This window comes from Aquila chrysaetos, chromosome 20 (assembly GCF_900496995.4).
Source record: "Aquila chrysaetos chrysaetos chromosome 20, bAquChr1.4, whole genome shotgun sequence".
Classification (NCBI taxonomy): Eukaryota; Metazoa; Chordata; class Aves; order Accipitriformes; family Accipitridae; genus Aquila; species Aquila chrysaetos.
This window is the reverse complement of record NC_044023.1, coordinates 21,340,424-21,364,912: the sequence shown is the minus strand read 5'-3', so window position 1 is coordinate 21,364,912 and position 24,489 is coordinate 21,340,424. Positions and strand designations below refer to the sequence as shown.

The window sequence follows — 24,489 nt, the reverse complement described above, 5'->3', positions numbered from 1 at the left end:
TTCTTCTTTTTTTTTTTTTAATAAAGTGACAGAGAGCAAAGAAGAAATGTACTAAATAAGAAAGATATCCTTTATCATGTGGTACGGCAGGACTTGCCTCTGCAGGCTGCTGTAATTAGTCGGTCTGTCTAGCGCCTTGCTCTTTTTCCCTGTGTTGAATACTAATGCAGGGGGCCGACAGCACCAGCATTTGGAAGCAGCGAGCACTTGGGGACCGACGGTGCTGGACTCGAGCACAGCAACCGGCTACTTCCAAAGGCCACTTGGAAAGCTCCCTGCAGCTGTGTTTAACCTCTGCCTTTTTACTCTGTGACCGTTTCCACAAGGTACAATCCCGGGGTGACGCGAATTAAGCAACAGTATCTTTGCAGATAGATAGATTTACCTAGTGATAACTATACAGCAAGATAAGCCTCCTGCTCGTATGTTATATATATTACCCCTAACAGAGCAGCAGAGGCGTTAGGCTGGCTGTGACAGCAGTTATTATGGAAGGCTAACACTTCATGCACATCTTCCCCGGTGTGCCCCACTTAACCGGTCGCTCCTCTGTGCCCTGTTCTGGACAGTGACGGTCCTCAGCGGACGGACGGGTGAGACACACGTCCTCCCCGCAAGGAGACCTGCGTCAAGCCATTAACCTTATTTAAGGTGATGTATAGACAGGGCTGCCAGGCGTTAGGTGTTTAGTATGGCTGTCACACGTTTGGCTGTCCGACCGAGCCTCAGGCCCACAGCTCAGCTGAAACTGCAGAGTCCCTGATTAAATCACCGACCTTCCCGCTCATCTCCAGCGCCCAAACAACCCGAAGCCCCTTCCTAAATGAGCAATATCAGACTGCCTCCGGACACCCCGTCCATCCCCGTCTTAAACGCAGCTGCGTACCCAAACTTCAGGCAGCACGATCTTTCACTGCTGTGATGATTAAACTCCAAACCAAAATTTCTCGTCTTGTGCCAGTTCCTCGCAAATGAACAATTTAGCTGCTTAAGTAATTTGGAGAAATAAATGAGGTAGCTGCGCAAGCACTTGGCAGCCAGGGGCAGGTTTCGGTCTCCCTGGTGCCAAAGCACAACGCTCTCCTGGGGTCTAGTAAGTGCCAGAGAGCAACTGGCAAAACCTTGACCTTGGTAAAAACATCAGCCCTGCTCTCCGAGCCAGTGTGCTGGATCGGGCCCAGAGCTTGCTGTGGACCCCTGCTTTTCCCCAGAAATTCCACATCCTCCTTTGTTCTCACACGGAGTCGGCTGCAGCGTCCCTTGCACCAAGGAGGGGGGCAAAAGATTACCGAAGAAAATCTTTCCTCGGCACAAGGAATGAACGTGGATGCTACAACAAATGTTACAGTTATGATCCCTCCTCTTCCTTTTTCCTTTTCCCCCTCCTCCCTCCATTTCTATCTTAATGTTCTCTTTTCTCCGCCTCAGGCTTAAGTCAAGTAATTTGAATTCACTGCAAATACTTATCTGTAGTTCCTTACCTGCAATTCATTATTTACTGTGCTGTTCAGTTAATAGTAAATACTGATTGCTCTAAGGACAGCTCATTTGTTTGTTTAATGAGCTGCCTTTAACTTACAGTGAGCAAATCTTTCAAAATATCAGTACTTTGAAGGAGCAACCCAGTTCCAGATTCTTTTTTTGTATACCGTTGCTTCCAGAAGCATGTAATAAAAATATTGGACAACTAAACAAGGAAAAAAAATTAAATTTCCATTTATCTCATAAACCTAGTGAACAATTTTCCCTACATATAATTACTACATTAAAATTGCTCATAAATAGTAGCACAATGACAGCCAAAATTCCCAGATTACTGGTCTACTGCTTCCAAGAGAAATTATATTGCACTACTAAATATGGCATCAATCTCAGCTATTTGGTTCCCTCTTAAAATATGTAAGATTTAGTCCCTGTATAAGTCCTGTACAGCACAAATATTCATGCAAGTACTGGATTCCCATAGCTTAATACTGGTACATTTCTGAGCTGACCTTTTCATTAGCTAGAATCAGATTTAATTTCTCAGTGACATATACGTTACAAGATTTTTAAATAAAAGCCATTGGTAATTAGAAATTACAGCCTTTGGGGTGGCCCCAGTTACATAATAATTGAACAAAACTCTGGAAAAAAAATTGCCTCCTGATATGAGAAATAAAGATTTGGTTATTTAATTACACCGTAAGTTGCAAGTTAAGTGACCATATAGCACCGGAGCTTAATGAAGTACTCTCACTCTTCCTCGATTACAATCACAGAAGAAGAAGAAAAAAAACCAACGCCCTCCCCAGCCAAAACGTCCCCCATCCCAAAACACCAGCAGCCCCCGCTCAGCCCAGGGCGACGGCTGGGTTTTACCCCCGGCTGGCGGTCGCACCGTGAAGCGCATCCCCTCTGCCCGCGTCCCGGCGAGCCCCGGGCGGCGCGGTGGGGATCCAGGCTGGTGGGCAGCGATGCTCCAGAGCCCAGCCCGGCACAGCCTGAGGTCAGCCCAGACCCGTCGCCTGCGGAGGCGGCTCCCGCCCACGTACCCCTCGGAAGGGAAGCGTCCTGAAGCCCTGCCACCTTTGGAGGCCTTTTTGGGGAGGCTGGTCGTGTGAAACCTGGAGAAGGTGAGGCTCCATCAAGGATCAGAGGGAGCGACCTCGGGTGCTGAGGAATTTGAGAGTGGAGGGCAGCGGGGATGCTCCACCTGCCTGTTTCCACCCTGGCTGCTCCGAGCCGCACGCCCTGGTCGAGGGGCCACTGCAGGTGACACCTAAAATGACCAGGGCTCCTATTCCGAAAGTGTTCATCTCCGCCCCAGTGAGCCTCCATGCCCGTTTCCCCCCAGCCTTCCAGCAAATAGGTGACAAAAAACTCATGAGGCAAGGAAACGTGTTCAGCGTGGGGCAAAGTGGTCCCCCGGCAGCTCCCAGAAGAGGGGCCACGGTCCCCTGGGGTACAGGCTGAGCCCCGGGGGCACGCAGGATTAATCGCCTCTGCGCTTTTCCATGCTACGGGCAGGAATACCTCCCTACTTCACTAATTAGCTAAAAAAGGTTGAGATTTATGCTAGTGAAACCTTAAATGTAATGCAATAGCAACAGCTGTCGTTTATGCAGCTATAGTTCTTTTTTTTTTTTTTCCCCTGAAGGTCCCCCAACATGCAGAGTCACTCATGTGTTTGGAAAAGATGAGAAGGAATATTCATAAGGACCCACCGTTTTACTTCAGGTGTCAATGTTATACATAGCTTTTCCCCTAAAAGCTTTTTGACATCCCAGTGGTAGTACCAGGGAGAAGATAACCTTCACTTGACTCTATCCCAATCACCTATTTTTGGATGTTGCCAGTTCTCAGAAAAGCAGCCCATGATGCATATGCTGGAGGTGATTAAAATAATCATCCAAATCAGAAAGGCGTTCTTCCTTCCGTGGTAAAATATTTCCAAATAGACTGTAGCACATCAGCATGAAGATTTTTTTTAGATGCAATCCCACTCTCAGGAGGTTTAGTGAGAGAAGTCTATGCATTATTTATCTTGCCAAGGACTCTAGAAACATTATTGGACAGCACATGTAAAGTAAAAGTTTTCAGTGCAGTTAAACTTCAACATTATGTCACAGAATTTATGTGTTTCAAATATGATTGTAACTGTTATGCCTTCCCAATTTGGTAATCCGTCAGGCTTCCAGTTTCTCAAATCACAAAAAAACCTCTAAAAATGTGATAGGATGAATATAAATAATAAAGAAATACGTACGCAAGGCTGTGAAATGTTTTACTGTAGCACAAGCAGCAGTAAAACATTCAATTCGATAAACAGTGTAAGTATCAGAATTAATTTCCCTGGGACAAGGTTTTAAGAAATAAGTAGGGATTTGGGGAGACCAGCTTGTCAAGTCCTGGTTTTCTGGAAGAGAAGTCAGACATCGGCCGGGCAGGGCGTCTCCCCAGCCTGGCAGACACAGCACGGTGATGGCCGGTGCCTGTCCCCGAGCCGGCGGTCTGCCTTCGCCCGGCTGTGACCGACATCTCACTTTGATGTTTGTGCAAATTGTGTGGAAACTCAATTTATGCTGTTTCTGTCTGAGATCTACCCTGAGCTGAGTGGAAGCTGAAAAGGTGTATGAGCATCTTCCCCTCCAAGTGCCCAGCCCTGGGAGAAGGCAGCCGGCACCAGCTATCCATCTTTGCAAATACTCCCTATCTACTCCCAGCTGTTCCCAACAAAATCCTAAAATGCAATTCCCCTTAAGTCTCAGAAGATCACATCCTATGCTCTCAAATCATTTAAAAGCTAGCTATAAATGGTTAATGATTTCTCTTGGTCATCACTCTGCCCATATAACGGTACAGCACCTGACAGATTTGATTTAATTTGTTTCATACATCTAGTAGCTGAAGCACTGTACTACTAAATCACAGAGTACAAGGACCGTATTTCTTAAAGCCTTGCATGTCTTTTACACACACACAATGACTGAAAACTAAAGAAATGTGGTTTCTAATCAGTACAAATGATCTGCTTGTCGGTAGCTCTCTGCTGACATTTGCTGATGTGAGCCACCTTTGTAGGATCTGGAGGTGCTTGCTGCCAAAGGATGTGAGGTCTTTGGGTTTTCCTGAAAAAATAAATGGATTCCCTATTGTCATTTCACCAATATGATTCATACAAACTAGATTATCTGAATACTTTTTTTTCGGTTTTGTTTTTTTTTTTTTGCTTACACCTTCCAACATGCTCCATTGGCTGGCTCCTTTCAATTCAGTTTGTTTTTTAAAAACAGGGCAGAACTAAGCAATGTTTCTGGCAACACATTGTTACGGATGCCACACACATGATATTTAAGCTTAATAAATAATTAGTCAGTACCCATTTTGGTCTATCTGCTCAACCCATCTAACGTTAACTGGACTTGACTTAGCCCAGCAGAGGATCGTTTGTAAACTTTAAGTCAAGCAATCTTAAATAAAATTCCCCACTTTCTGTATTTGCTTCCTGTGAAAATTTGTGCGAACAAGCTTAAGACCTGGAACGTTTGACAAAACCACCGACTTCATACAAATCACACAACTGCCAAAAACAAAGTTCACGTTTGCAGCTGTGGATATTCATAATGGAAACCTACTCAAAAAGTAGCAGCCCTGCAAAGACGGTCAGGAGACCAGGTTTGCCAGCCCCATCAGATCAGCTCTGCTGTGAGCTCAAAATGCCTCCGAGCAGCACTTGTAATAGAGACTCAACAGAAAATCCAGTGTGGAAATCAATACCTGGTTTAGCTTTTTCATAACCAAAGAAATAAATGTTAACTGTGAACGGTACATTGTTTATGATGAATACGTCATTAAACTTCAGTTATACCGTTATTGACACGGCACTTACAAGTAAATTGAGATAACCACTGATGTGGTTATTCCTACCATTAGGAGCACATAAACCTGAATACCCTGCAGCCAGATTCCACCGTTATGGATGTTCTTAAATATGTGAATAAATACAAGCATCTGTATTGATTTAAAGAGAACAACAGTGCTTAACGACGAGCGGGACACCAGGTCACCCCGAAGTCGCTCTGGCTCAGCCCTCCTGACGGGGCCGGCGCAGGTAAGCAGCAGAGGGAGTGCAGGAGGATCCTCTCCCGGTAAATACATCCTCCCCACCTCCTGTAGCTGCTTGGGGACTTTCTGAGCCAGATGCTGCCTCTAACCTTTTGTCCATAATAGCCACCAAGGGGCCTTTCTTCCACAAATTTAAGTACCTTTTCCTTTTTTCTTAATTGATGATATACTTTGATCTCCACCACCTGAGAAAATGAGTCCCTCAATAAGCACGGTGTTAAACTTGCTGCTTAATAGTCTCGCTGGCTCTCCCCGACTCTCTGCGGGTCCCCCCCTCTGCATCCCTTCTGATCGTGCAGTTCCCTGTACCCCCCCGTTGCCAGGCTGAACGCTCCCAGAGCACCAGCTTAACCAGAGCGTGTGCGTGCGGTGGGGTAACTTAGCTGCCCAGTTTGGTCTCGGATGCTGCTTCTCTGGCCATCCTCACTGCGTGTAAAATCGTTTTTTCTCCGGTTCATTTTTGGACTGGGTCAACTGGGCAGCAACTCTGAGCAGCGGGAGCACTGGGCCACTATGGCAGCTCCTTTAACAGATGAGTTTAGGTTTGTAGACACAAACTTAGTCTTTCCTTAAGTGGGAACCAGTCCATATCTTTACATTCACCTTCTAGCCTGCTTTCTCTTCTACTGTGTCAGCAACCTCTCTTTCAGGGGAAAATCTGGATTTAAGACCGTGTACTTGAGCTGTATGTATCCGATCCTGCAGCATAAATTGCTTGTGTAAATATTTTGCAGACTTCTGAGAAATCTACAATTATTTAATTAGCAAGTTTCTAAGGTATCTAAAGTTGAATTAAAAATACCACGATGAAATTTTAGATTATATTTCTTCATTACACTATAAAGTGTACTTTGCATAACACTTGTACACGTCTCCATAAAATAAGGTTCCTGGCTTTATATATATGCACATTTACACACGTAAGAGCGGTCGAATCCCCCCCATGTGTATCTGTTGTATCTCCTTTTCTTAAAGGTATGGCCATACGTTCATTCATTTTTTGTTAACCAATGAAATCAGAGAAATTATTCCAGCACAAGGAGATAACGCTGTATTAGAGGAATGTTGTGAGCATGGCTTTTTCACAGACCTACGAATACACAATGACAATCACTTCCCCTTGCTGGTAACAAAACAGTACAGACTTGAGCTTTGCAGATACATCTGAAAGCACACCAGCTGGTTAAAAATTAAACTATTGTCTGAGGCTTTTACAGTTATATATTTCCTTGAGATTCTATACCTCCTAAATGAGCTTACCACATTTCCTGCTAAAACTAGTTTTATATTAATTGAAATTTTCATCAGCCATTAGCATTTCAGCTCATAGGTCAAGCATGAAGCATAAAACAAAGTACAGTAGCAACTGGGCTGGATGACTGGAAATGACGGCGTGTCAGCCAAGCACAAAGGAAATAAAAGCAGGTTGCCGTTTGTTTTCAGATGAGACTGCTAATGACAGCCTCCTCCAGCGGAGGCAATGCAAATTCTTCTGAATTTCAAAACGAATTTGTGGCAAAGGCGCTTTCTTCTTTTGTACGCTCATTCTCCCTCTTTCAAAGCACAAAATAGTAGCAGAATCATGAGCTTTCTCGTGTTAATAACAGCAAACAAGCGCGGTCTAAGTAAAGCGACACCTCCTAGGAGAAATCCTGCCTCACCTTGAAAACCTCTCTTGAAACCCAGCTCATGCCACAGTTACTTTTAGCCATTCCGGCTCCCGCTCCGCAGCACATGGTTCAGCAGCCACAAAGCCAGGCAGAGCCCTATTGAATTGGAAATGCGGGCAGGGGATCTGCCAGGCAGAGCTCCTTGCGGGCCTGGAGTCTAATGAGATTGCTCATTCAGCATAAAGCTCGGTGAAAACAGCATATATCCCTCCCCAACGCATAGGTACGGGCTCCTCGAAAGTCTGCCACGGGAGAAATTCTGCACTCTAGCAGGTAGTAAAGGAGGGCAAAAATCTACAGCACCCAGCACCTAATGGGCTCCATTTGAGCACGTGGCACGCTCGCGGTGCGGGAGCAATCCCCGTGCCAGGAAAATCATCTGGCAACAACAGAAACCGCTGCAGAGCGGTGAGGCTTCCACTTTGCATTAGTGATTTTCACAGCATGGGTTTGTGTTTACTTGAGAGTTCCCTGTGCTAGTAGCAAGGTGACAATACGAACAGGGGAAAGAAAAAGAAAAGGTATTTAATTGCAAATGAATTACTTCTATAAACAGCAGAAAACAGCTATTATTCCCACTTGACCCATTAGGGATCATTTTTTCCTGATGCATCCCAGACAGGTGAACTCATTCACAACGTACAACACTGGCAAATACTGTCAAATATCAAAAATCCTAAATCTGAGCCCACTGCTTCACCTGTGCCATGCAAGATGCACGCTCACAGAACTTCTCTGCCTCACGGACTCGAGGGAGGCTCAGCGTGTTCCCAAGATCCCGAGAGGAAAATCCTGGCAGGCTTCACACACAAAACCTTAAAACCAAAGAAAAACTAACATCAAAACCAAAGCAAATCTCCTTCTATATCAATGTTATTCTTGTATCTCAGCACAATAGCACTACAAGACAGTGAAAGTCATTGGGACACTGTGTGTTTCTAATTTAAATTGCAGTCAGCGACTCATGACAACGAAGAGTTTCACGGCAAGCAATCTCGTCTGCTTTCTGCCTTCCTCTGATTTTTCCTCCTTCTGTGTAATAAAGGAGATTAGCTTTTCTAGCTTCATGGAGGACCTCACACTGCTTGCTTTTCCCGATAAGTCAAGGCCATTAAGCTTCCAACATTTTCCATATTACTAGAGATACAAGGGATTACCTTAAAAAAAATTAAGAAAAAAAAAAAATCTAGTTAAATGTAATGATTTAACCACAGACACTGCATGAAAGTGTTTAAGGATACAAGTTAAACACCATCCACATCACTGCAGGACAAATTCTGAAATCTTGGCACGCCCTGCCTGGACAGGGAGCACGTCCTCTCGGTTTGGGTACCTTGGTTAGCTTTTACAGCAGGATCCACACTTACCAGTGGGATTTGCAGTCTACCAAGGAAGAAGTACCAGAGGAATTTACTTAGGGCAATAAGCGCAGGATTTGGCCCAGTTTATGCATTAGGAAGTCTAAGCACTCGAGCAAACGTGATAGAATAAAAGAGGAATAGATATTTCAACCTGATTCTGCATTTCCTACTCTCCTTGTGTTTACATTGGATGCTGAAATCTACAGTAATTTCCTTTTTCCATGAACAATTTTACAGCTAAAAAAACCCAATAAGCTTGAAGAAAAGCACACATGCAAAAACCCAGCCCACATATGTGGGACACTCTTGTCTCACCTGTATTCCTTAGGAGCTGTTACAATCCCAGCAGAGGCATGAGGGAAACTGAGGGGACAAGTTTTTGGCTGGATCTCCAGGGAGGAAAGAGTTTATAATCTTACTGGAAGTGCCTGAAACATTCTTTTAAGTAGCATAATGCTACAATTTATCTGGTCACCATTTTATTTCAATAGCTTGTGTTAGCAGAAATGTTTTGTACCAAGGCTTTCAGGGGAACTGAGTTGTTGATAAGGTGAAGATTATTTCTGAGCATGAGCAGCAGTTTTCTGCACTCACTTATGTAGTTTTACCATTGTAAGGGAAAAGTGTTGTTCAAAACGCTCCAGACCCAAATGATTTTTAGCTGCAATAGTTGCTTCTCTCCATTAATGCCTTTTTTCAGGGCACTGAATCAAAACATCAATCTACACTGAAGACAGTTAGCTGACAATATATTGAATATATCTACTGTAGCTGTGAAAGAAAGGGAAAAGACTTCGTAATTCTGTTTCTCTCTTCCCTGGATCTACGCTCATCATCCCTTTCAACCAGCAAGATGCAGAAAAGCAGCTGTCCGTGACTGCATTATTTTCAGGTGATCACACAGAAGATATTTCATTAGACAGATCAGATATGCACATGGTATATTTTAAAGGACAGTTGATCTTTAGAGATGCAATTTCACTCCAACTAGGTGCCTGCGCAGAGAACAAGGAAGCAACACACGTAACAAAACACGCTATGCAAACAGTCTAAAAGCCTTAAAAAAAGTAAGATTACTCACCTATTTACTAAGTAACTGGAGAAAAATGTATTGAAGGAAATTGGGCAAAACTAAGTCCATTCTCCCTCAGCTAGCCAATGGGAGTTCAGTAAAGTATCTCTCGAGACCAGACAAGTAGGCTTAGAAACAACCCGGAGGTAGTGCCCACTAACTACACGAGTGTAATTACATCGTTACGTTTCGTTTCTCTTTACTTTGGGTGTTTTGCTTTCCATGGCAGCAGTGAAACGCATGCACGTGAACTACACCACCAAATCTTAAGTCTTTGTTCCAAAAGCTGGAGCTGCTGCCGGTTCCCCGTGATGTGATGGTATGAACACTGAGCACAAACACACCATATTTTCCCCTATCCCAGTTTTGGAAAAACCTAAAGTCCACCTTGCTGGAAATTAAAGTAAATAAAATTAAATTAGAAGTACAACAAACATATATCAGGAGTGGAAAAATTCTGCTTGAATGATTAAAATCTGTTAAAGTTACATAAAACTGTAAGGAGAATCTTAATGTTCTCCCAGAACCATGGTCTTCATTACCCATTCTGCCCATAACACGATGTTCTTCAGAACAAGTGTGACTTTTGCTCGCCAGCCCATCTGCAGATGTATTGTACTAATCAATTACATGCACATTGGGAAAAAGCGCTCTCCATGTCACACATGTGAAAACTGTATTATACACTTTGTACAGAGCTTCTATAGCATCACGTGTTGTTCTACCTTTTTCTTAAAAAAAAAAAAAAAAAGAAAAAATGGAGAAATCATAAATACTGTTGGTCATACTGTTTTTCATCTCATTTGTATCGCATCACATGGACAGATCCACTTTATTGCCCTCTAATCATTATCTCACATAACTGATAATGCACCTTAGAAAGACTAACCAGAAAATGGCTAAGAAAACCACAGAGAGGAGTCAGTTATGAAAAAGACAAGAACTGCACAATACCTGTCATACACTTTACTCTCAAATATCTCCAACTTAACTTCTTCATGCTTCCCTGCAGCCAGCTGTGAGCCTACAAAGGTCCCCAGAGCACAGGTAAGACTAGCTGCACGGCTTCACTCCTTACGGATCTGGGCATTTCAAACAGCTCTCCCCAACACATACAAATGCACGGACACCCCACGCTCTTCTTGCTTGTCCAACCCAATTGGTGTGTCCATTAGATTCATCCCCTTGGGGTGAACAACATCATTTATTATATAGCTGAACTGCATCTGGAAGCCTGATGGATGCTCTTAGGTATCACCTGAAAAATGTGACTATATTATTATAAATAATATTTCATGTTCAATGAATAGCATGAATCCTTTAGAGGTCCATGTCACAGCGTGACAGCTCAAGAAGGCGCAAAGGGAACTCACAGAGAGTCCGATAATAAATGCAGAAAACTGCCCACAGCCAGGGCAGCACTCTGGCATGAGGGCACAAGGCCAAACCTGCTGCAATGGGGAGCCACACGCTTATCTATAATTTAGCCACTGAATACTAGAAAAGAACTAACCCTGTACCTACCAAATTCTGTTTTATTCTACATGGCAGAAAAGCCAATGGGAGCCTTCCTCATTAGACCTTGTACATCTAAAATACGGGTAACAGGAGCTGGCAGGTGATGTATTGACTTCCATGACACTCCCCTCCCTACTTTTTGGCAACCGTGTAAAGCTCCCAGAGCTTGAAGCATCCTGATTTTCCAAACAGGCAGAGAAGCAGCTAATGGCTACTAATGACATTGCAATGCAAAAATGAAAACGACTTCTGCAATTACAGCACATGCCCTTTGAGCTTTTCCCTTCACTCTCTTTTTTCTCCCTTTATTTAGCTGAAGTTATTTAAAGGACAGATCTCTGTTTAAGCAGCTGCTGCCACAACTAGTCAGCCCAAGCAGCTCTTTTAATTAAATATTTGCTGCTGTGCGAGTTTTCTCTTCCCTCTCTGCTATCCTTGTGGACAACATTTGTTCTTGCAAAGATAACAGGTCTGCTGAGCAGCCTCTGCCTTCGCCTGCAAGGCCTCCTGCACTCCACGCCCCTATAATGATACGAAGTCTCCACAAAAATTAATTTCATGATATGCACCGTGACATTTGTTATCAAGGACAACCATCAACAATAAGGAAAAGAAACAAAACTTGCTGGGATTTAATAATCATTATTAAATTATGTCATTTACATAATTAGACTTTAGTAATAACTATGCCATATCTCTTTTATGGCATGGTAAATTGGCAGAGCACTTCACAAAGTGATTTTTTTTTATTTTTTTCCTTCTCTGCCTTCTCTCCCACCAATAACTGAAAAGTAAATCAGGTAAATGATATCACAACAGGTACTAAGCAGGTTGCAATACAGGATGGAAATGGAGATGAGTATTGCAATGTAAATAAGAGAAATCTTAGGAAATACAGATTTCAAGCAGGTTTCTTAAAAATGTCATTTGCCTCGAATTTCTCCCCAGTCAGTGGCCAGGTAGAGCAATGCCTCTGTGATGCTTTATGGTATTTCCCAGCCAGGATCAGTGAGGCATTGGGTTTGCTCTACCATATGTGTTAACAGAATTGTTCACTGTGTTCCTCCCAGCAGGTAACCCTGGGAATAGCATTTAAGGCAACTGGGTTGACCAAATACCAGTAAAGGCTTGACTTGCCCAGGGAAAAGCTGCTTTCCTACTGATGTCTCATAAAGCAGATGTGTGTCTTGGTTCATCTTTACCCAGTTTAAGCATGAGTCAGAGATTCTCACCTATTTCCATACTGGAAACAACAGAGCCCACTTAGTGTGAAAAAAACCCTATCCATTAGACCCAGTTTGACACTGGAGGTAGAAAAGGTAAAGGGAAAAAAAAAAATTAAATGCTTTTTGAGCCAAGATGTTTCAACAGTGGGCACGGACGCTCGCGGTAGTGCAGAAATGAGAAAGCCACAAGGGATGAGGCTGAAGGGGCGAAGCGCTGTGAAGCCGCACAGAGGAGAGCAGGACTTGGGGTGTGGAAAGGAGGTGGAGAGAGAAAGGTTTCAGGAAAAAAGAGGCAGCAAGCAGAGTACCTGAGGAAATTAGACCAGACACCAACAAGCCTGGTACAGCTACACGGGGCCTCGCAGCAGCTGCCGTTAGATGTAGATGAGCGAGTGAACAGATCCTGGGAGAGGGCTGATTCTGTCAAAATAGCAGGGAATGCAGATGAGCGAGGGCTCGGTGCTGCGCGGAGAGAAGCAGGGCAGGAGCTTGGGAGAATTTGTGAGGCTGGAGCAGTAACTCACTGGGGACGAAATGAAAGACAGACTGAGTCTCAAAGCACCAAGCAGGGAACGGGAGATCCCACGATGGTGACGGCAGTCTGCGGGGATCAGAGAGAAAAGCAGCTCGCCGAGGCAGAGCGTGGCAGAGAACTCTTCATTCAACGGTGTATTTCAAACCTGCCTGAACTCTCCAAGTTGAGAGACGCAGTGGGAATTCATTTCAAAAAGAAAGACTAATAGCACCAAGCAGATTTTATATATATATATTTGAATGAGATATATTAAGACAGACAAGATTGTACAAGTTATTCAGTTGCATCAGTAGAGCGGCACAAGAGGACTCAGCCCTCGCTTTAATCTACACCAGACTGTATCCTTTGAGGTGAGGACAGATGCTCCCAACTGACATCACCTTCACTGGCAAAAAAAAATCTGATCCTCTGTTTCTATGGGAAACCTATCAAATTCCACTCATGCACCAGATCTATTCCCTGTCTTTCCAGCTAACAGAAGCAACTAGTAAAGCAAAGCAGGGCTGGGGTTGGGGCCACTCTCTGTTACCTATCTCAGGAAAACCTTTCTTGGGGGGCTTTATTAACATGGTTTATATTGTTTATAAACATTACCAAATAACTGCAATTCAGTGTGTTTCCTGAGAGGAACAGAAAAGGGCAGTATCCCAAAGTCCCTCTGCTTTCCTCAGATCCATGTGCCAGTAAACCTCAGTTCATTAGCACTCTGCAGGGCATCAGGCAGGTAAGTGCAGACTCACAGGTCCTTCAAATCAGTGGAGAAATCAGGGAGAGTCTGAGAGCTATTGTAAAATGCCTTTTACATTTAGGAGTAGCCAGGAAATTAAAAAAAAAATAAAGAGGAGCAAAATCTCCAAGTAGACTCCCACCTCTAATAGACCTCACCAAAATCTGAGCGTTATCAGGCTGGAGGCACCAAAGTAAAAACAAACGAGTTTCCCGATTCAGAGGTCACGCCTTCTGCAGCTGCTAATCCAGGTACATGTTAAGTTTCTGTTTCCTAATTTTGTCCGCTTTTCTTTTGTAACACTGTTTCTAATTTTGCAACTTTTGCTTTATTAGAGTGAAAGTTGTTTTCATTCTCAACTTGTCTGATGTTTAAACGGGCTCATGCAAACTTGTTGAGCATGAGGAATACCGCTTTCACACTCAAAGAAATCAGTGTTTTCAACAAATACTTTAAGCCTTTATAATCCAGGACAAGTTTGGGCATCCCAGGCGTTTGGGAGTGGCTCTCGCTAGCTGCAAAATCAGCTCCGGGGCTGCTACCAGCAAGCTGCAGGCCAGGAGGAACCGTCCCAGGAGCTGGTTGTTATCTCTAGCACCGCTTCTCCCTCTCGAAAGGGACAATCCAGGACTCCAAAAAACATCCAGACTGGCGTGCAGTGCAGCTCATCTGTATTTAGACCTAATGGACCGCCGCATAGACAGGACCGGTGTTGCAGAACGTGTCCCGGTAGAAAGCAGGCTGAGCGTAACCCAACGCCTGCTTAACGTGACAGGTCAGCAGTCTGTAAAAGAGCTGAAGGTGAGGCATACGCCCTGAAATATTCAGCTCAAACACGCGCCTTTACTCTGGGGCTAACCAGCATAATTGAAGAGCCTCTCAGCAGCAATTTAGCAATGAACAGTCAAGAGGGCGGCTTTAAGTTTCATCAGAGGCACTACCTTTGCTCCAGGCTTCGCAGAGATCAAGGGTTGAAATGTAACCTGGAGGGAGGAATGACACCGACCCGATCCCAAAGTCATCCCAATTTTCCTACAGGCGACGGAGCCTCCCGCGGGTGCCAGGATCCCAGCGTGGCCGCCAGCCCACATATTACCCACTCAAACAGGTCTGCCCGTAAATGTTTCACTAATCCTGAACCACAGAAAGGCTTAAAATATCTGTCAATCACGCTGCCTCCCCGCTGTCCTCCCCGCAGCCCTCGCAACCTTGCTGGGAGGATTGCTATTGAGATCGCTGGCGCTGCCAATGTACTGCGGAAAATTAAACCCCAGCCGTGGAAACAATAGCTATTACAAAGTGTGTAATCAGCGGGAGATGGGATGAATGTTTGTAATTCCGAGCCGTAGAAAGCGTTTTTAAAATGCCTTTAGTCTCATCTGTACTTCTTTAGTATTTTGCTGCCTAATAGTTGCATTTTATAGCTAGGCCATAATTTTACTGAGGTACAAACTTCTACAGTATAATGTCAAACGAAGTACAAACTTCTACAGGATAATGTCAAGCTATGTGGTAAAGTCAAGTAAACATTTGTAGTAATTATATGCCCAGGAGATTTCATAACACCATAGAATTAACAAGCAGCTCAGTAAATTATATATCACTTGATCTGCAATTGCTACATCTCCAGCAAAGAACTCGGCTTTATCTACAGCAACTCTGACATGACATGTCAGCGCGTGGTGCGAAGCTGTCAGGCAGTTATTGTGCATTAATATTAGTTACCACCTTATCTTGTAATGTTTCTTTTCAAAGAATTAAAGCACAATTTTCTTGCACTTTCTTTTAAAGAGAAAACACGATCCCAACTAGTAAAAAGAAGCCATTTTCTTGCGTCTTGTGATTTGCACTAGAAATCATTTCCACTTTTCCTTCATTACAGAGCAACCGTTCAAAGGGACTAGCTCGATACAAAGGTGATGATAAGTCCTAATTCAAAATGGGTGTCTTGAAACATTTAAATGCTACATGGATAAGCTAAGCAGGGAGATGCAGCCTGCCTGCTGAGAGGAGCAGTGTGCCCAGCCAGCGGGAGCAACGCTCTTGCTGGAGACATATGTTACTAAAGCGGTTGGTCTGGCACAAAGCTCATTAAGCGCCCTGACAATCATTTTGATAAAGCATAAGCCAAAAGCTACTGCCTCTCCTGTTGAAAACTTAAGGAATGAGAATGGTTCAAGAGATTTCCAATAAAGAAAATGCAGATTTTTTTTTTTTTTTAATATCTCTTTATAGACTACTTCAGCGATGCCAAGGTTACCAGTCAAAGCGATTACAAACTATCAACTCAAATAGGTATTTGAGCACGGCAATAAATTGCTAAAGCAGCTGCTGCATTTCGGCTCAGAGGTGAGTGCCCTTTAATGTTTGCTAAAGTGATTTCCTACAAAATCCCTATCATTTGTCAGGCCACTACCTGAAAAGTGTAACACACTTAAAGAACTCGCAGATTCGTCACCAGCTAATTCTGTTTTCCGAACAGCACAAAAAAAAGAGAGGAAACAATGCTCAGGCGTCAACTCCTTTCATATTTTACAGCAGTTTTAAGGCAGACTATTTACCGCCTTACACATGTCCAAGGCAGGCAGCCTGAGCCGCCCGAACGGCACAGCCGTGGGGCTCCGTGCGGGAGATGTTCCTCCTCTCCAACCCTTCTAGGGCAAATTTGATCCTGCTTCTAATCCTTTTGGTTGCAGGAGCGATGCACTGGAACTGCATCTCTGAACAGAATTGACCTTATCGCTCGCGTATTGTTTTCTTTTACTAAATGTCTAATTTATACTGTGCAGACTCTAATACCACAGCCATCTGCCAAAAGGTGTACAAACCATCTATATTGTAACAGAGTTTATTAATATGTATTAAAAGTCACATTACAGTTGTCATAAGCCATTTCTGTACATGAATATGAAAAATATGACTATTATATTTAAAACTTTCAACTAATCATGCATCACTGATTTCCTCACTCTGAGTTTATAATTTAAACCTTTAAATGTTTCATAGCAGCCTCATCAAGCCAAGATTTCTGGTGGCTGTAAACCCGAGACAGCCCATTACAGTAACAATAAGAAAAAGACAAAAGAAAACAAGTAGGAACCTGTTCTTGGAGGTGGGGCTGGGGCGGGGGGGGGGGGGGGTGGATGGAATGGAAGAGTGGAAGAGTACAAATGAAATTATTTTTACATCAAAATAGAATTAAAAAAAAAATTAGGAATTGTGTGCACCTGGTTCCTTCATTGTTTTATATTATATCGGTCAGCGCAGGTATGGTGTATAACATAAATCTGTCCAAAAGGGCACCAATGCTTTGCAGACAGAACAGACAGATCAGAGGTGACTTCTGTGTAAGCCTATGTCCATAACAGGGCCAGTCCTGGCAAAAGCTATCTAGATATCAGATCCGATCCAGCCCACGAGTACAGCTTTGCCTTCCGCACAGTGCAGGAAATATTCCCTAATTCATATTTCACTCACGGTTTTAGGGCTTTTACTCAGCACAGCTTATTTAAAACCTTGGGACTCAACAGCCTGAAACCTCTGAGCCGCTGCAGCCCAGAGCAGGAGCACAAACTCCCAACTCTCTGCAGGAACGGTTCCCTCCAGGACTCCAAGTCCTCCAGGCATTTGACATGATTAAGACCAATATTTCAAGGGATTCGGCTACTCTGTTCACATTAATACCATAAGCAATCTGTGTGCCCAATCTCCAAGGGTAATTTGAAAATCCCAGAGTGGGTTTTTGGTTTTCTTTTTTTGGTTTGTGTATTCTTCCCAAGTGCTGAGGAAGCAGATCCACTTATGAAAGCATTTATTAGACTTGCCCAGCTGTCTTTTTCCCATCCCTGAGTTACTTTGTGTGAAGGTTAATCACAGTCATTATAAAGTTTATTGTGTATTAAATGCTTACCTTCATTCCCACACACACCCTGATCAGAAAAAAAAAAAAAAAATTAAAACAGGTCAGGAGAGAAAAATGAAGAACACAAGCCCCAAAACTGGGAGCCATTTGAAAAAGAATTATTTCCAGCGATTCAGATCCCTTCCCCACTTGGCCACACTCCTCATTTCCAAACTCTAGCAACCACCTCTTCATATAACTGTCTTCAAAAACAATGCTAAGAGACAGTGCGGTGCTCTTCGCCATTAGGAAGATGGAAAGCTGAGAGACAGAGCAGGTATTTTTGCAAGCCAATACACAGTTCAGTAAGGGTACGAGGGTTTCAGGTAGGTGTAATATCTCAAGTCATTCTGTATTTTTCCTAGTGTGTGTGCAGGCTCCTGGAGCTCTCCACTGCATCAAACATGCACACGTAGGTATATATGCATGCACGTATGTAAGTATATATGCATGAACGTGAAAAAGAGACTGAGGTGGACAGCAACAAAGTCCTTCACTTTCACTTGGCCTCACCAGAGAGATTTGCCTTCAGCTGTCAAAAGCAGTGAGGCAAGAGCACTGCTCTTCATTGCTGCCTAGTCTCCACCCTCTTGCAATCAGCAACTCTTCTAAGGTAAGGTGACAACACCTAAAACAAGGAAAGTCAGTATATTTAAGCTCAAAGAGCTGCCATAAGCACCTCTCTTGATTCACAGGTCATAGCATGCTCAAATGGGAACATGACTCTCACAGAAACTGCACCTTTTCCTTCGGCATCTCTCTCTAAAGGAAGATTTCCTAGAAAAGTGATGTGCAGGAGTTTCTACTTTGTCTGAGTTTACCTTCTTGCCTCTTCCAGGCCTTTCTATGATTAGCAATGCCCTCTACAGCACTAGCACAGACTTTTTAAACTGCTTGTCCTGATAAGAGAATATTCCACTAATCTCATCTCACCTCAACAGATCCATGGGATGTCAGGGATTTTGGTAAAACTAGAGAGAATCAAGCGCACTTCCCATTAAAAAAAAAAAAAAAAAAAAAAAAGGACATATACAAAAATGAACAGGGAACTTGCCTCCAAGTAATTCTTTATTGACTTTGACATACAGAAACCCTCTGTATGTAAAAGTGAGCTCTGAAGAAGAAAAATCATTGAAATGTTTTCCACCCTGTGTGTGCTGGCAGAGCCACGGGCTGACTGTGTCTCCCACCGTCCCTCCCCAGCCAGATCCAGCAAGTGCTGGAATACAAACCTGAGTGACTCCTGTACAAAATCCTGATAAAAAGACTTTCACATTTGAAGTTTGCAGCATGCACAAAACCAGCCTTTGGGGCCCTGAAACTGCTCCCCATCCAAGCATCTTAAAAGCAGGAGAGATAGGCACCTCAACCTCAAAGGAAACATTCTTTGTTTCTCTCCTTTTTGTAATGTTGACTGTGATAAATCTGTCTCCTGCTTTAATTACCTCAAGAAGATCTTATAGGAGGACTTGCTTCCTGGTTTAGAGATGCTTCAAAATCTAATGGAGATGATTAAGTAAATGATACAAATAATTAAAAGGTTCTATTAATCTAACTACCATTTAAATGTTATTCTTCATATTATATATCCAAACCTCAGTATCTTATTCTATGCTATTTAACTAATATTTCTAGCATGTAAGCCCACGACAAATTAAAGATTTGAAAAAAACACTTATCTTTATCTGATGTTCACATATCTGCAAGTCTGTAATTTCGGAATAAATCAGCTTGAACGACAGTCACTTACACTGCTGCATCATGAGCAACCTGCTGCTCATAGGGTTTACTCCTCCCGAGACTTGAACTTTCTTCTAACATTGACTTGATGTGAAGATGACCTTAACTCCAGATGATGGAGCTTTAGAGGTCAGAGCATTTAAGGAGACAGTGACCGTGTGTTTTGCCAACAATATACAGTTGTGACGTGAGTTGTAGCAAACAGCGTACCCGTTACAGGAGCAAACTACAGCAAAACCCCAGATGACACAAAACACAAGAAGTCTGGTGCCTTGAAGCAGAAGAATTTGAATGAAAGCAAAAACCTGTGAGGAACCTCTGGATTCTCTCATGAGTCCAAATTTTTATCCTGGCCTTTCTTCCAGAGTCACTGAATAAAGCACTAACTATTGGAATCTAAAATGCTGCCAATAAATTATTGCATTGAGAGTTGAAAGGTGAACTGGGAAAGGGGATGAGGACAACAGAAACAAGTTTTTCTAAGGACCTGGAGAACTGCCATGTTTCAAGACTGAAATATATTCATTGCTATGAATCTATGAGGTTAAAATTACCTGGAAAAAGAATGCATGTGTAAAAGTCCAGACTATAAAATAAAGATGCTTCCTTCTTTACTCTTTATTCCAAGATGATCTTGCGTAGTTTGTGCCCTGCTTCCTTAGGTGACCTACTACATTTTCCAAAGTGGTTCATATGTTACTGTACGCAGCCTACTCAATCTGCCATTTTCTGCCCAGGCCCCTTTGGTCCACCTAGCCTAACATTACACCCAGTTTAGTACAACCAAAGCTCTTTAGCTCTTTCCTCAAGCTCCCTGACCTCTCACTCTTGCCATTTCAGATGGGCAATAACCGTCTTGACCTGTAATGCCACAGATGATTTGGGGGAACTCACTTGCCTCTCAAAATAAAATAAAATAAAAATATCTGCAGCTGTAGCTATGATATGAAAAGGGCAGAGGGCTGGAAAGGGAAAGATCAAGAAAGATGAAAGAGGTGATTTCCTCCTGTAATATAACAGACATTGCCCTTAGCAAAAAATAAAGGCAAGTATGGAATTCAAACATCCTACTACTGCATTCAGGATTTACAAATAAAGTACATGACAACATAGTAATCATCCAGCTTTTTGCAGTGTTAGTTGAAGCAACTTATAGGACTGAAATACTGCAAGAAAACTAATTTAAAATGGACATGCACTGAAAAACTTTTGGAGAAATAGCTGGAGTAATCAAGAGACATCACTTTATAAATTCAGCATGAGCAGTCTAAAGTATTCCGTTCACACACCTGAAGGAGCACCTTCATGTAGACTTGCTTTTCTTTCATTCAAGACTTCAAATGTCACAGCCAGTCTGAGTAACCCTAACACAAATAGCACATCAGCTGCAAAAATCTCCCACCTGCTCCCGTGGACCAGAATTGCACCAGAGGCACTTGACATTGCGCCGACAGAGCTGGGGCTCAGGTCCTGCACCCCAACATCGCCCGCGCTCACTGCCGGGGCCGGGTCACTCTCTCGCTTTGTCACGTGAAGCAGCAGTAGCAAAGCAACACCCTCTGAATTCTCAAAAAAACCCCACCCAAAACAAAAAGCAAAAAACAATTCCTTTTGAATGTATTTCATTGCAGACATTGAGGTTCTTTTCCCTGAACGCTTGTAAAAATGTAGATAACATGTAGGAAATATGTTCAACGTCTTTTGAATCACAAAACATAAGCTGATGTTGAAGTGGGTTACAGAAATCCTCTCTATTGGGAGGTAGACCTGAATTTATCCCCAGTATGCCTCCAGATAGATAGGTAATACTGTGATTAATTTTAATCTATCAGAATAATGTTTAAATATTAACAACGTTCATCCCCAAGTTCATTTAAATTATTAACACTTGATTATCTATTAATTGATTGTATTATTTTTTCATCAAGTGCTGGAGTTTCTCTCTAGGACTATTGCTATTCCAGCTCCTTCCTACCACACTGAAATCACCCATGGCCCTGCTCATGGTAGTAAACACAACACTCAGTAGTGAGAAATTAGCATTCGTATCTCATCTGTGTCAGAAATTTGGACTTGTGAGGAAGTCTGTTTGTGTGAAAAGAAAATATCTTTCATTCTAAGGTTGTACCACGAGTGACAACTTAATTTTACTCCTCGGCATACTACTGCATACAGAAAAAATCCAACCCATCAGAGAACAGCAATCACCTCGCCAGGTAAGCGCCTGCTGTAGTGCAGATCTGTCATTGTACCAGCTTAACAGTTAGGTTGCTTTTCTTGGTAGCAAAATATTTAATCATACAGAAAGCAAAATGTGCAGTTTCTTTCAGGGGAGATCATGTACCTGATAAAGAATTCTCTTCAACCTGGATGTGAAGAACTTATTACTTGAAAATGCCCAGGTGCAACATAGCATAAAACCGTAACGTCGCACTGTATAGTGTCATTATAGCTTCAGTGCAATGAACTGCATTTAGATTATTAAAATGAAACAGTTATTCCCCCAGGATGTTGTGATCATTGCATCCAGCAATCCAAAAGAAATGAACCAAAAGTGAGGAATTGCATGGTATTAAGGACAGTGATGCCAGGACAGCAGCCTGCTCACTCGGCATCGAGGACTGTGCTGAGGCCAGGCAGAGACCAGGACCCACAAGCAGGACCTGCACTGAGCACTCACTGGTAGCTCTAGTTTTAGGAGGATAGCAAAGGTGCTATTGTGCTCTAGCAGCTGCAAATTCGGTCCCCAGATCTACGGGATGCAACTTGTATGACAAGAAGCTTGAATTACAGGCCCGCTTATCCCATTATTCATAATTACTGGTTATTCATAATAAATAAAATCAACTTTTATACCTTTTTCCCCATCTTAAACCCCTCTGTTTCCAATGCTGATTTTCACATCGCTGCTCCTCTTCATCAGCAGACCTAAGACCATAGTTGCAGGGACATACAATGACTTAGACAACTAATGATTATGGTATTTTGGTGTTAACTAGCGGGGTTTGGTTATGACTGGGTTCTGAGTAAGACTAAGACACAAAGAAGACTTCATATATGAGCATACAGATTCTGCTCCTATTCTGCGGAGAGATGCCACAAAAATACATACAGCATTCAAATGCAATTTTTATGTAAAATAGTTGGGATTAAAGAACAATGGGCAGTCAGTGTTTTCAGTACACTCACTTAGACACAAATATGAACACATCGTATCAGAATAAAAACAAATCTGAAGGGGACAATTTAGGATAGCAAGTTGCATGAAAGCTGGCTTGGAAGGATAAAGGAATAAGATAACTATCCAGACACAAAAAGGAGCTGCAAAGGTGAAAGAGGACACAAATAGCTTTAAGAAAGAAATTGCAAAGCCGGGCCCTCTCATCTCGGCTACTGTTGTTATATTATGAACATGGCACCCCTTTACAGCTCCCCGGCCACCACGACACTGTATGGCAAACCCCTCCGGCACAGTATGTGCACATGGATGGCCCCATGCTTCTCTTTCCCCGTCTAACGTAACCTTTCTTCTATATATCACACGTTTGAAACATACTGAAAAAGCAGTTATCGAGGACTGGTTCAGCTTTAGGAAGAGGTTAGCCCAAAGCCAAAGTGCATACCAGAAGTCAGATAACATTCATGATGCATGTGAGCAGCCATCCATGAGGACACACGATGACATGACGTACAGCTGGGAGCTGCTGAGGAATGAAATGGGCCAGAAGCAACGCTTAGGTGACTTTTACACTCGTAAATTAAAATGGTACAAGTAGAGAGCGGAGAGAAGACTCTTTGAGTTACAGCATATTAAAGGCTTACTGACATTGAAGTAATAAGAAATAATGAATATTTAACTTCCATTTCATATTAAAAAACCTATTAATGTTTTATTTTGTCATCCATAATGAAACAAGAAATTAGGCTAGTGATTCCTAATGATATATATGGGGCACTAGCAAAATTGCTGGACCTAAACAAAGGCTCTCGTTAGTAAGGGCAGGCAGGAGTGGGCAGCCGAGGTCCACGTCAGTCTGCGTTTCGACTCTGCCAGCTTCGTACACAAACCAGCGCTTCTCCTGCACTCGATGAAATGTTTGCGAGGCAGAACGTGAGCTCAGAAAAGGACAATATGCGGATTACAAATCTGAAATCTGACCTTGTCACTGCAGTCCTTTGCTTTCCCAAATCATTGTGGCGCTTTTAATTAAAAGGAGATGGTCTTGGACTGCGGGCAGAAATTGAGATCCCAACTCTAACAGACTTCATATGCGATCTTACCGAACCATTTTGCACCCAGCCGTGATGTACCTTCTTCTTCCATCTTTTGGACACCTTCTCTATCCACACCATAAGTTTCTCAGGATGGGACCTGCGTGCAATGAGTATGCTCCCTGGACTTCCCATGGGATAAACATGTCTATTCTAATAACAATACATTTAATCATGGCCTGAAAGTACTACTTAAGCCTTATTCTGAGGTGCATTTGTTCCACATTTGCCAGAAAATCCAGGCTTTTGATTACAAACAAAAGGATGCTTAAATCGGCCCTGTACCAGTTCATAAATGTTACATGGGGGTTTAACAGAAGAATTGACAATGCCTCTGAGCCTATAAAAATAATTAATTAAAGTGCACAAAACCCAAGTAATATGAGTAAGTATCCAGGACATTCAGCAAGGTGAAATTATTGGAATTCCAGGCTTTGTAAGAGCTGAGCGGGGAACACCGCCCGCTCCTGCACAGCGCTGTGGGCACGCCGCTTCCACGCTCAGCGGGCTTTCCAGGGCGGATGAAATGGCACCGGGAAACCAGGATACCAGTGAAAGTGACGGCCACTTGGGTTCCCAATGTTCACTGCTGCTCTGAAAACCAGGGAACCGGAGGGACTCGGGACACACAGAGGAGCTCCAGTCACGGCTCCGGTCTGGAGGTGGCTGGCGGGAGCTAGAAGGCACGTGCAACAAAACACAACTGAAATAAAATCCTAGACTTTCCCTTCTGGAGGAATCAGTGACAACAAAAAACCAGAAGATCTCCAGCGATTCCTTCCTCCTGCTTCCCCACACGGTCCACCAGACACGATAAGGTCACACTGGCAGCACCGACGCCTGACTCGGTGCAGCGTCCC

General features: G+C 43.1%; 1 protein-coding gene across 3 annotated transcripts in view; it reads right to left on the bottom strand.

Moving 5' to 3' along the window:
- The window catches only part of CHL1 (cell adhesion molecule L1 like), a 141,332-nt gene that overhangs the window by 63,578 nt on the left and 53,265 nt on the right, over positions 1-24,489 (bottom strand). The window contains exon 1 of one of the 3 annotated variants that reach the window (XM_030043956.2): positions 12,979-13,092. The exons of the other annotated variants lie outside the window; for them this stretch is intronic. The gene's annotated coding sequence lies outside the window, so the exon portion shown is untranslated. Of the gene's footprint in view, positions 1-12,978; positions 13,093-24,489 lie in introns of those variants that run through there. 3 annotated transcript variants of the gene reach the window in all.